General features: G+C 40.0%; 1 protein-coding gene across 2 annotated transcripts in view; it reads left to right on the top strand.

Moving 5' to 3' along the window:
• SRGAP1 (SLIT-ROBO Rho GTPase activating protein 1) overlaps positions 1-12,141 on the top strand; it is a 244,840-nt gene that overhangs the window by 141,864 nt on the left and 90,835 nt on the right. The window lies entirely within an intron of this gene.

The raw sequence follows: 12,141 nt of genomic DNA, 5'->3' as shown, positions 1-12,141 counted from the left end.
TAACCTAAGTTGCGTCATGCGTACAATTTTGTACAACAATGATGTAATGAGTGCTGAAATAACAGGTATAAAATGCGTAGCCTCAGGAAATTGAGGATGCTATTTAATTGCCTATTCAGACAGATATTCACTCCTTCCTTTCTCTCAGCCCTTGATACTCCTTGGGAGTTGAAGGTCAACATTTTGAGAAGTATATTAACTTCCTTATACCAGTGGAGTGCTTTATATTAAATTATAGCCAACCTTAGTGGTGAGTGGCAGCTGATGTGTGGACTTCCTTACCCAAAAGTATTTCTCCCACAGGCCTGTTGATTATTCCAAACGTTCTATCAGAAAGCTTTATCTTAAATAAAATACAAATGCCCAGGAAGAATGGAAAGAGATGCTTTATAATTGGTAGAGTTTAGAATGAACCAATATTTACCAGATGCTTTGAATACAGATTGCACGCATCCGGCACGAAGGCCTGTACTTCTGAGCAGGAGAGAAGGGATGGTGGCATCAGAGTGCCATTTGGAAGGAGAGGAAAGGGCTTGAAGACATACATCTCCTTTTCTATATTTTTGCCTCAACCTTGCCTTTTTGCAGAAACAGGGCCTCCAAACGGTTTTGAGACTCCATTTGGATTCTTAGACCACAACAAGGGCCAGCCAAACTAGTTGGGGTTAGCTTAGCTTTGAGTAACAGGAAGTCAAGATAAAGGCATAAACAAAGTAGAGGTTTATAATGTCTCTCACATAAAAGAAGTTCAGAGGTTGGCAGCCCAGGGTTGGTGTGGAGGTTACACAAAATCATCCAGGATTGGTTTCCTCCTGATCCACTGCTAGAGAAACCTAATTGTAACGTTTGTCCTTAGAATTCAGTATAGTTCCTAGAGCTCCAGCCATTACACCTGCATTCCTGAAATGGAGACTGGAGAAGAAAAGAAGACTTAATGAAAAGTCTCATGTTACATTTTCACCTGCATCTTATTGGCCAGAACTCAGAATGTGGTTCCACCATGCTGCAAGGAAGCCTGGGAATTACAGTCTTTCAGCTGGCCAGTTCATTGCTAACCAGTTCCAAATGGGGGGTTCTGTTAATTTGAGAGAGAAGGGGTGGTATTTGTAGGTCTCTAGCCATACCTGTCAGAGAAGCTAGCATTTATTGCATGCTTATTACGTATGTGCTAGTTATTATGCTAAGCTCATTACTTGCATTATCTCATATATTCCTCACGCATCTCTGTGAGGTAGTTACTGTCATTATCCCCATTTTACAGATAAGGAAACTAAGGCTCAGAGAGGCTTGCCCCAGGTTGCATGGTGAGTAGTAGAGTGGGATCTCAGGTCCACATCAGAGCACGTGCCCTTTACTGTCATTTTATCTCTAGTTTTGGGAAACCATTTTCTAACAAAGGTCTCTAAATGTTAATATACCCTAACAACACAAAGCACTTAAGCAGTTTATCAGCTGCTCACTTGTACTTCTTAGAGTCAACGGCATTAATGTTGCTTCAACAGAAACATAGGTGAAAAACTGAACACATGCCTCAATGGCAACCTGCATGTCTGAGAAATGTTCATTTAAATGACCTAACAGATGGAACTCATTCGTCTAAAAATAAAAAGTAAGAGGGTAACCAAGATCCTCAGACTCCCTTTCTGAGTCTGACCCACTAATTAACTTCCCTTTGAGTTTAACATTTGAAAGAGAAAGTATGGTTAAGAAAGCAAGGAAAGTACTGTGCTATAAGAAACAAAAATGACTGGACTAGCTGTCAGCAAACTTGTGTTTGAATCTGGGCTCACTTAGCTAATCTGGGCATCTGTATTAGTCTGAGTTCTCCAGGGGAACAGAGCCAGTGGGAGATACAGATGGATAGGTGGACAGATGGACAGACAGCTATAGATAGATGGATGGATAGATAGTATGAAGAACTGACTCATGCGGTATAGAGACTGACGGACGGATGGACAGACAGACAGACAGACTGGTGGATAGATGGATGGATAGACAGTTACTATGAGGAATTGACTCGTGGTGTAGAGACTGAAAAGTCCCAAGATGTGCGGTCAACAAGCTGGAGATGTAGTTCCAGTTCTAGTCTGAAGACCTAAGAACCAGGAGAGCCAATAGTGTAAGTTCTAGTCCAAGTTCACGTCAAAAGGAGAAGACCATGTCTCACCTCGAACACAATCAGGAAGAGAACAAATTCTCTCTGACTCAGCCCTTCTGTTCTATTCCGGCCCTTGATGAATTGGATGAGGCCCACCTACATTGTTACAAAGACATTGTTTGAATGTCTACTACTGTGCCAGGCACTTGTTAGATGCACTGGGGATATAGCTGTGAATCAAAACCGACCATATTCTTCCTCTCGAGGTATTATGTTCTAGTAAGGAGAAACAGACAGTAAACAAATAAATGTGTAGTATGACAAGTGTGTTAAGAGGGAAAATAAAGCTGAGTTAGTACAGAGAAAGCATGCCAAACAGTGCCTGGCACATAGTAAATGCTTAATAAATGTTAGTAGTTAGTATTGTCCTCACAGCCGTCAGTGGAGTAAGGGATGGAAACAGCTCCTTGTCTGCCTCTCAGAGCACATGTGGAGATCAGGATGGCATTAAGAGTAATTACAGATGGTTTTTACATAGACAGGGTTTTTCCTTATAATGGGTATATGACTTTTACAAAAAGAAAACAGGAAAGTAACTTCCCCTAAGAAAACCACATCAATAGTAAATGTAAACAAGGCTGTGATTGGGTTAATGGGGAAGTGAAAACGCAAAAACAGAAAAATGTTGACACAAAAGATTAGAGGGAACATTCAATACAAAATTTGCCTTCATCATTCTGGTAAAGGGCTCATCATAAAATAGTGGTGTAAAGTGTTAAGTCTCCTTGCTCATGCCAAAATCTCAAAAGGTCATGGTGGATTTTAGTAGAAAAACAATGATTTGTCCTATATTAATATTTCTTTACTTTGCCTAAGCTTTGCAGCATTAAACTCTGCATTTAAAAAAACAAGGAGCTTACCATTCGCAGTAAGCAAATTCTAATGGAGATTAACACAGACGTCATGATAAATCCACATGCAATTTATTGCTAATTATGTGTAATTGATTATCACACATCAGTAACACACATGGCTAGCCAGAGTCAAGAGGTAATCCATCCTCAAGTCCCATTAAATTAAGAGGCAAGAACTGAGAAAATGAAGATTTATCCAGCCCTTCCCATAAGGCAAGCACATTATCCCCATTCATTTCTCGTAGCAGCCGAGGCAGGTATTCCTAGTCCCAGCGTTACACATGGGAGCTGGGACTCAGAATAATTAGCCCAGGATCGCGCTGACTGTAAATGAAAGCTCCCAAATCCAAACCCAGTTCCCGCCCTGGGGCCCATTAGTTCCCCACTGGGCAGTTGCTTTAGGGAAGGCAGGTGTGGGGAGGAAGGGTGGAACCTGCTCTAATAGATAAAAACCACAGGTAGAAAGCTTAACACTGCATGCTCTGACTGACACTTGCAAAAACTTGATTGAGGTTTCCTGACTGTTGATACGAGTTACAAAATGGGCAAACCGGAATGGCTTTGCACATTCAGCCTTCATGTTAGGATATGTTCCTTTGGGGTACCTCTTTACATCATTATCCTTCATTTAGCTTTAGTGTTATATGTGTCAGTTAGTGTTATATGTGCCAATACCACCCGCTTAGCTGTGTGTTCATGCACAGTGATCACTACTAAGAATCCATTACTAGATACTCCATTCACCTTTTTTTTTTTTCCTTCTGAGTTCTACCTCCGATTTGCCTAACGAATTTCAATACGTAGAGAATGGAAGCTCCTAGTACAAAGCCAGCGGCGGCTGAGCGTCTTGTACAGGAGTTGTTTGGAAAACAGTGCTGCTGAATGCACACAGATACCTTCTCTGGCCTTGACGTGTCTCTTTAAAAGGTTAAAATAAAAAGCTAATTATTTCTCAGGGGGGATGGGACAGGAGACAGTTTATTATTTCAAGCCCTTCCTTGAAAACTCAGCCTCAGAGGACTGTTGGGGGGAAAAAAGCTTCTTTGGCTGGCTGTGTGAGCCTCCCAAGAACCAGGAGCTCGTGCAGTCTACAAAGCAGAAACACGCCCAAGGCAAGGTTGAGAAGTCGTTCTGAAAGAGCCCGAGATAACTTGCCACCTCCTCTTGGAAAGGTTTTCTCTGAGCCTCAAAGAGGGTTTTTGTTTTTGTGTTTCAGTTAAGTATTTATTTTAGCTCAAGGACATTTTAAGTATTTGAAATGTATATTTCTGCAGTGAAAATGAAAATTCATTCCTTTGAGATGGACTACAAAGAGGTTTGGGTCTTAAGAACAAAACACTGAACAGAGAGAAAGACAGTGTTTCCCCGAAAATAAGACCTATCTGGACCATCAGCTCTAATGCGTCTCTTGGAGCAAAAATTAATATAAGACCCGGTCTTATAAAATAAGATAGTATATAGTATAGTATATATAATATAGTATAGTATAATATAATGTAATATAATATAATACTGGGTCTTATATTAATTTTTGCTCCAAAAGATACATTAGAGCTGATTGTCCAACTAAGTCTTATGCCATCTGGAAAACTTTTTAAAAAAGCAGTCTATTTAGAGATCTTGGGCTGATGAAATGTTTCCATATATCCTTCCTCTAGCTTTATTACTAGACACTTCGAAGGAAAGAAAGAGACGTGTTGGGATCTTATGACTCCTGGCCAACTTCTGAATTCTAATCTTGGTGTTGACACAGATCGATTTTGGAGACTAGGTTAGCCAATTTCACCTGGCCTCATTTTCCTGCCAAAATGCTTGGGATTAATAAAATTTCCATTGCAAGGATCTGTGAGGACAGCTTGACATCTACGTTATATGGCGATGTCTTTTAGGACACCCTGCTAATGAATGAAGCCAAGTGCTCAGCTCCTGCTTGGAATCTTCATTTTCTCTCTGAGATTTGAGAATTAGTTATGGTTGGTGCTTATGAACTACAAATCAGATTGTCTTTTAAAATAAGTGAGCAATATGAACCGAGGAAAATTTATTTGGCTTAGAAATGAAAAAAGGAAGTGTTAGAAAGTATAGCTTAGTAAAAACAAAATATTTCTAAGGACTGTTTCATACCAAGAATCCTTCTCAAAGAATATATTATCCAAACTGTTACATCTGGAATTCACTGTTTAACTTTTAAATTACTAGAATGCTTTAATAACAGACATCTTAAACAGAATTTTTTTAATTGGGTAATTAAAGTACTTAGCTTTGTTTACCATTACTCATCAAAGCCAAATATATATATAGGGAATAAATATATTTTATATACATATCACAGCTAACCTTTGTCACGTACTATTCTAACCACTTTACAACATTAGCTCTTTAAATTCTCCCAACAGCCCTATGGGGTAGGTGAGGCACAGAGAGGTTGAGTACTTTGCCCAAGGTCACACAGCTAGAAAGTCTCACACCAGGCATTATCAATAAGCTTAGCTATACACTGTACTCCCTTTTTATTGTGGCTATATTGTAAGGCAAACCATTATGTACCAATAGAGGTTTAGGCAGAGGGCTTTGGAGACGCAAAGAGAGGTCCACATTGAGGATTGAGAAGAATTCAAACAGGAAAGAGTCTGAAAATGGACAGGATTTCAGTAATAGAGATGGAGAAGGGGATGGGGAAGGCTTTTGAGGCAAAAGCAGCAATGTGAGCCAAAGTATACAATTAAGAAAAACACAAGGCATATTCATAGAATTTCCCTTTGGAGCCATGTCTAGATAGAGAGGAAGAACCAGGAGTTGAAAGATTTCAGGCGAGTACCAAAATGAGATTATAAAGAGCATAGGCAGCAAAAAAATGGTTAGAAATCTACTCCAAAGCAGTCTGGAAGTTCAAAAAGCTTTTTGCATAGCTTAAACAAAGGCCTCTCTCTCACTTTCTTTTTCTTTTTTAATAAATGGAGTGAGAAGTATTGGCAATAAGGTACAGCATATATGTGTCAAATTCCAATCCATTTTTCATGAAAGAAAAGGATTTCACATCTGTCCATTTTAGTTGATGCTGCAATTTTAAGGGTTGGAGGGCTTTTAAGATTTCAAGTGTCTTGTGTCCTCAGCTTAAATATTTCATATATTGAAACTTATAGCTCAAATGTCTGATACACATGTAATGTTGAAGACACGTGAAGCAGTTCCCTGAAAATAATTAAATATTTAAAATTGCAGGTGACTTTGACACTCGAGTAAATTCATTGGCCTTTCATTATCCATGTGCTTTCCCCTCAGCATTGCCAACTGCTTGAAACTTTGCCACATCTGCTGTCGCTGTGTTCAGTGTGGCCTGGTTAATAATATGTATGCCATGTGCCAACTCTTGGGTATTTGTTTTAGTAGATTAAACTTGTATTTCAGTGCCTCTGAAGACTTCTATGAAAACCCTTTTTGAAATAAGGACTTTCTGCATGACCTTCTCTCTCACTGACTTTCTCTGTTGATTTGTTGGGCAAGGATTAAGTCTCTTTGCAGCAGCTCCGTTTCTTTGATCCATAAAACAAAGACCATCCCTCTGCTCTCAGCCTTTCAGGTGTACGGGAATAAACAAGTGATAATTGGCAGGGCTAAGGCTTTTCTTGGGCTTAGGAGATAGGATAGAAGAGTAGGGTATTTTATTAATTTTAGTAGCTTTCATTAAGCATTCACTGTGTGCCAGTCAGCACTGCAAAGTGCTTGCTGTGTAGTGATTCATTTTACCCCCACAACACCTTACAGGTACTATTCTCATTCCCAATTAGAGGTGAGAAAACTGTGGAATGCGCTAAAAGGCAAAACAAAGATTTGAACCCAGGCACTCACATTCCTCATTTTAACCATTAGAGCTGTTCAGAAATGGAATGGGCTGCCTTTTAAGACAGGTCTCTCCTTTGGAAGGTGGCTGCCCAGCAAGTATGTGTTGTGAGAGGGGTTGTGATTTGTAAAGTTCTAGCATTTATGGAATGCAGTTATTTAGCATTTGTCCCAAGTCTCACAATCTCTTCCCTGTCACTACATCAGTTAAAAGGAAGCACTAAAAGCATCCTTGCCTGCACTCTAAAGTAATACACACCGAATGGCTGGGAGGAGCCTTTCAACAAATATATACAGGTAGGTCCTAAAACTGCGTCAGTGACAGACACAGCCCTGTCATCCATGAGCTAGACACGGGAGATATTTCCACGTATGGTGTGGGGTGCTAGGCCAGATAGAGGTCTCCACAGCTCTGTGCAAGCTGAGGGGCTCCCTGGAGAAGCTGACACCTGAAATTAGTGATAAAGGAAGGGTGGGAAGGGCGTTCCAAATAGGGAGTGTGTAAGGGAAAGCAGATGCCTGCAGCCACGTTGCCTGTGCAGGGAACGCTGGGGATGCTTTTTGATAATTGCCACAGTATTAGCAAATCATCCATGTGAAAACAGAGGGAGTATTAAGCTGGACTTCCTGAAAAGCCTCTGCCCTTACCACTGTCTCTTTACCCTACTATGAATGAAGTACTTGGGAGACAAGAAAGGAAGATATCCTTTGCAAAATTAAAATTTCCTGGATAAAATTACATTTATTCCATGTTAGAAATCTCTGATAATTGTGAGGTGGGCAGATATTACACCACATTGTTAATTGAGCTCATGAAAAATTGCCCTTATGAACTAAGAACTAGTATAAATAAATAAAGAATAAAATATAATTGGATTTCTAGTAATAGGATGTAATAGAATAAAATAGGACAAGGTCTATAGAACATTTGTGGTCCCTAGTAGGGGGCTCAAGACATTTTGCTGAATATGAATGTTAAGAGTTCATTACAGAGATAAACAACCAATAACCCCTGTCTATGACTCAAAGATTTCAATTAGAAACTGCCTCTAGTGACAAGTGGCAATAGAGCTAGAACCAATGGAGATTAATAAATATAGTTTACTCTTATTACAAATAGAAACATTTTCTTTTTTAATAAGGCGCAAAACAATTTGTCCTTTTTATAATAAATCAGTCATTTTTCATGAAATAATTTTAGTAAAGTAACAAAATTGTGAAACTAATTGCAATTTATATTGCTGTTTAAAAATTATTGTTCCATTTGGCATTTTGAAAATAATGATTAATGCCCAGCTTTAACTTAAATGTTAACAGTCAGAAATAAAACAGATATATCGTGATGGAAGGAGAACTGACTCTGGGTGGTGAACACACAATGGGATTTATAGATGATGTAATACAGACTTATACACCTGAAATCTATGTAATTTCACTAACAATTGTCACCCCAATAAATTAAAAAAAATAAAATAAATAAAAGTGCAGAGCAAATCCATAAGTGTGTCGACCCTATACCTACCAAACAGTTCCTGGGTTTTCCTCCTTAATGAGCGTTTGATGATTCATCAGTGATGACACTGGGAGCTAATTAAAGTCACGAGAGTGATAGATACCCCGCTTTAAGGTTCATCAATATAAATAGTACATTAGACATACTATATGGGCATCCTTCATTTCTAGATATTTTCTGTGCAGCAAAGCAGATGAGTTCTGGCCTCAGAGCCCATGGAGAATTCTAGAAGGAACTTTATATCTTTGGCATAGCATGGTGTACGACTCGCGGCCTCAAGTCAACAGAAGCAGAAGTTGATTAGTATAATTTGGTGTTATATTGGTTTTTCCTTTCGATTAAAATGTATCTGCCATCTGTCCTGACACTGAAAAATCAACCATTTTAGCCACTGAGAAATACACATATTTTTTTCCACAAATAATAAATTCTTACGGTGTTTAGTTGTGGCTCGATTAACATCAAAATCATGGACTCAGAGAATTTCAGAGGTGGGAAAGGCCTGAGAGATCACGGGTCCAACCACCTCCTTTCCAGGTGAGAAAGCTCTGGGCCTGTGGAGTTACAGGAAGCCTTGTTGGAAGGTCACACAGTCGGGGCTGTGGCAGGTTGAGAGCACACACCCTTAGGTATCTAGGACACGGTGCTCCTTCCACTAGCACTGGCTCTTGAAGATGGAGAAGAAAACAGTAAATCTCCAACCAAACATGAGAACAGGAATGATACTATGGATTCTGGTTTCAGATAGGCTGCTAAGTGCCTTCCTACCATATTTCTTCTAAGCATCATCAAATATCCTCCTTTTAGAGAACTACATTAAGATTCTCTTGGAAAGAAGTCTTCTATTTACACCATCAGTATTTCCTTCTATGAACAAGCCTCTGGTTTGTACTTTTTCTTTCATTTCACACTTTTTAAGGTGTTTGAGGTGTATAGTTGGGTTTGATTGTCCCCCTAATTTTGGTCCTGTAGGGAGACCTCTTGTTGTCATGTCACTGTTAATAGACGAGGCTCACGCTGAGGGTCAGAAAGACTGAGGTTACAAAGCTGTTTTGCAGCAAAGCTAGGACCAAAGTTCAGGTTTATTGAATTTCATAGACCTAACTTCTTTCCATTTCAGTAAACTGCTGCTCTGTACAGTTGAAACAAAATCTGTAACACTACACCAAACAGAATGTAATTGTTTCTGTGGTTTTCATTAGCCTTATTTCCTCTCTTTGCATATCTCCTTTCTATTTTTTCCCTTTGTTTTCTTCATTCTCTGCATCTCTGTTGCCCTGTCATTTTGGTTGGTTGGCAGTCCCTAAGAAGTAGGGTCCAAGAGCCCCAGACAATGCCTTTTGTTCAAAGCATTTCTTTGGATTATAAATATAATTTGATGATAAATTCACACTATTATACTGATTTTATTTCAGTGGAGTCACAACATACCTCAAGTTTCCTTTGATAAATTAGCTATAAAGACAGTATCTCGTGCTATTTATTTGTTCATCTTGATCTATTTGCTCGTTCTAAAGAACTTTGTTAAAATTCTTAACATAACCATAAACGGAGATATTACTAATTTCCTTTTTTTACCTCTGTTAGAAATGATAATCTTTCCAGTCTTGGATGGAGAAGTCATTACCCATTATTAAAATGAATTGTTTTATGGCACTTTTTTCAAATATCAGTAGCTGACATTTCCTGTGCACTTATTATATGTCAAGCTCTTTTTTGTATGTTTTTTACATATTTTGATGCATTTACTCTTGCCAACTACCCTATGCAGTGAGTAATATAGTTATGCTGATTTTACAGTGAGGAAATCGAGGCACGGAAGGTCAAGTTACTTGCCTAATATCACACAGAGAGTAAGTGCTGAGGCAGGATTTGAACTCACGCAGTCTGCTCTGTGAGTCTAAGCTCATAACTGCCAGTATACTACCGTGTTTCCCCAAAAATGAGACCTAGCCGGACCATCAGCTCTAATGCATCTTTCGGAGCAAAAATTAATATAAGATCCAGTCTTATTTTACTCTAAGACCGGGTATAATATAATATAGTATAGTACAGTATAATATAATATAATACAATATGATATAATACGGGTCTTATATTAATTTTTGCTCCAAAAGATACATTAGAGCTGATTGTCCAGCTAGGTCTTATTTTCGGGGAAACAGGGTACCTACCAAAGTGAATTATCCTGTAAATGTTACTTTGCAGATATAATTAAATTTTGTAAATTCTGTTTTCACTGGCCTATGGAGAGCCACATGAGCCTAAGGAGATGTGGTGGGTTGTGAAAGTTCATCGTCATGATGCTACTGACCACTCTGTCTCAGGGACCAGCAACTTTTCCAGCCCCGATGCCACAAATGATAAGAAAAAAGACAAGTGTCACTCACAGGCCTTACAGGGAGGTGGGGGGGAGGGGCATTGGGGACTGAGAGCTCCATTGTAGGTTGGGGCAAAGTGACATTAATGTTGAAGGTTGGCTCCTCCTGTCTTAACATTGTTTATCTAAATAAAACATAGCCCCCCACACTTCCCTCTACAAGTGAGCTCCCAGACTTCAATATAAGCCTAGGAATCCATCTCTGCTACGTCCCCCCATTCCGCCTACTCGGAAGTAAATGACTGCCCCTTCCTACCTCCTCTTTATGTTACAGTAAGACTAGGCTTCCCTTGTGTCTTCCCACTGGGTAGGGATTTCTTCTCTAGCACAGGGCCTGGCTTATGGATACTCAGTAGCTGTTGGGTGGATGAATCCATGCAGGTCAGTATACGTTGCTCCCTGAAACCTAGGCGATGTCCACTTAATTGTACAGTAACTGTCAGCATATATCGAAAGGGTACTAATTATGAGATGTACGTTTCACCTAGGTTAGATAGGCCTTTTCAAAGCATGGATTCAGGTAGTGTGTCTTATGAACACATAGGTACCTATGCGGACAACTCCTAGGCAGGCCTCACTGGTATATTCGTTTTTAACAGGTTTTTACCGCAGTTGCAATGTGAAATAGCTGGAAAGGCCTCCATTTGGTCTGCTTTTATTGTACCTTAGTTCTTCCAGCTGTTTTGCCTTCGGAGGCAGTGGCTTGTCCTCTGCTTAGAGCCTGCATATGACACCAACTAGCCTGGCCCCCAAGCCTGAATGCTTACTTCTGCATTGTACCTTAGAAACTGTCAAGAATAAGAATTACCCGCCCTGTGATGTGCTTCCATGCATGCTGTCATTTAGTCCCAACATTACCTCAGAAGAACTGGGGCTCAAGAATATTAAGAAACTTGCCCAGCTAATAAACACCAGAACTCAAATCCAGGTCTGCCGGGCCCCGGGGCTGCATTCATCACCAAGATTCGCTCAGTGTCTAAAGAGCAAGAAGGCTCAAGATTGCAGGTATGCAGGTCCCAGCATGCAGTGTTAGGACTGCTCTCTTAAGGGTAGTTCTTGCCCACTGCCCCTATCTAAAATAAGCCCCCAAAGACAAGGCTTGGGGGGGGCAGAAGCCATAACCTGGAGGGAGGGACTGAGGCTGCATGGACTCCTGGAGGAGCCGGCTTCCTTACAGCACAGCTCCTGGGGCTCAGCAGACGGTGGCTGACCATGAACCTGAGAGCTTCCTGGGAAACAACAGGAATGGGCTTCTAAGGCTGTGGCCCTATTCCGACGATTTTGTTAGTCTGGCACTTGGAGAAACTCAGTTACAATAGAACCTTCTGTGTACTGATTGTAGAAAAGAGATCTTTATCCTACGTTGTTGATATTTAAGGAAACCCAAAGAACGTAT

The sequence above is a fragment of the Rhinolophus sinicus genome, linkage group LG02 (genome assembly GCF_036562045.2).
Source record: "Rhinolophus sinicus isolate RSC01 linkage group LG02, ASM3656204v1, whole genome shotgun sequence".
In the NCBI taxonomy this organism is placed as follows: Eukaryota; Metazoa; Chordata; class Mammalia; order Chiroptera; family Rhinolophidae; genus Rhinolophus; species Rhinolophus sinicus.
The sequence above is the reverse complement of the archived record's forward strand: the minus strand, read 5'-3'. Positions and strand labels throughout refer to the sequence as shown.